Consider the following 1208-nt stretch of genomic DNA (forward strand, 5'->3'; position numbering starts at 1 on the left):
ATTAAAAAAATAAGGCATTTGCTGTAAAGACAGGGGAATATTCCAATCACAACCAGTCCAAATCTGAGACTATATTCAGAATGCTAGCACCATCAGATAATCCTGCAATATTTGCTAAAGAAGTAGTAGAACACCATTTATCATTCCAGAAATTAATAAAAGTACATGTACCAACAATCCAAGAAGTATTATCAACTACAGTAGAATAAAACTTCTTAATTTCAGGCCAGAGAGATGAAGACCTATAAACCATTCTAAACTCATATTTTAATTTAAGAACCCTAGCTTTCAGGAGAAAAGACCAAGGCCTATTGCTATAAGCAAAGTTCCAAGCAAGCTTAAAAAGATACACATTATTTTCATGAAGATTAATAATATTCAAACCTCCATTCTCAAGAAGTGACAAAAATTGTCACCCAATTAACGGTAGCTAAGCCAATTAACGGTAGCCCTAAACCTAGTTTCTAGAAGTTAGGGTTGCCCTTCCTCATGAAGAGAAAATAGGCTTGGCACAAGCCCAAGTTGCTAAGTACACTCCTATTTATGCTATATGAAACCTATTCTACTGAAATTAAAAACAAAAAGACTAGCTGGTGCTCAACTCCCATCACATGGGCTCTACACCTGATGATCCTCTAAGGAATGATAGGCTCTAAGGCACTGGCTAGTGGATGGTCCTGACCTAGCCCTGGATCCTGTTTAATGCTCTAGGTCATCCTCCTAGAAGGTTGGGCTTGGTCAGGGAATGATTTATCTCTCAGGTCTTCATCACTCACACACACAGACATGTAGGTACAATTAGTTCCAGACAGGTGCGGGTTGAATGGAGCCTTAGACTCTTTTTGTAGTGGATGAAATAAGTAAACTATCTAGTAGATAGTTTAGCGTATCGTTTAATAGAAACATTCTTTTAGGATCGTTTAACATATCTTCTTTTAGTAAGAATTAAAACATAGGCAACAACAAGAGTAAATGAGAGATCAAAACAAGATTTTATCCTGGTTCACCCAAACTTAAGCGACGTCCAATCTCCTTAAGCAACTGATTAAGAACTTCCACTAACCAACTAGTTATAACAAGTATTCTCACCTCTTTAGGTTACAACGAGTATTAACATCTATCTAGGTTACACCTTATTAAACCTCCCCTTGATATTAAGAACTCTCAAATGAAATAAGGAACATTCTAAAAGATAACACAAAGAATTC

This window comes from Phaseolus vulgaris, chromosome 8 (genome assembly GCF_000499845.2).
Source record: "Phaseolus vulgaris cultivar G19833 chromosome 8, P. vulgaris v2.0, whole genome shotgun sequence".
In the NCBI taxonomy this organism is placed as follows: Eukaryota; Viridiplantae; Streptophyta; class Magnoliopsida; order Fabales; family Fabaceae; genus Phaseolus; species Phaseolus vulgaris.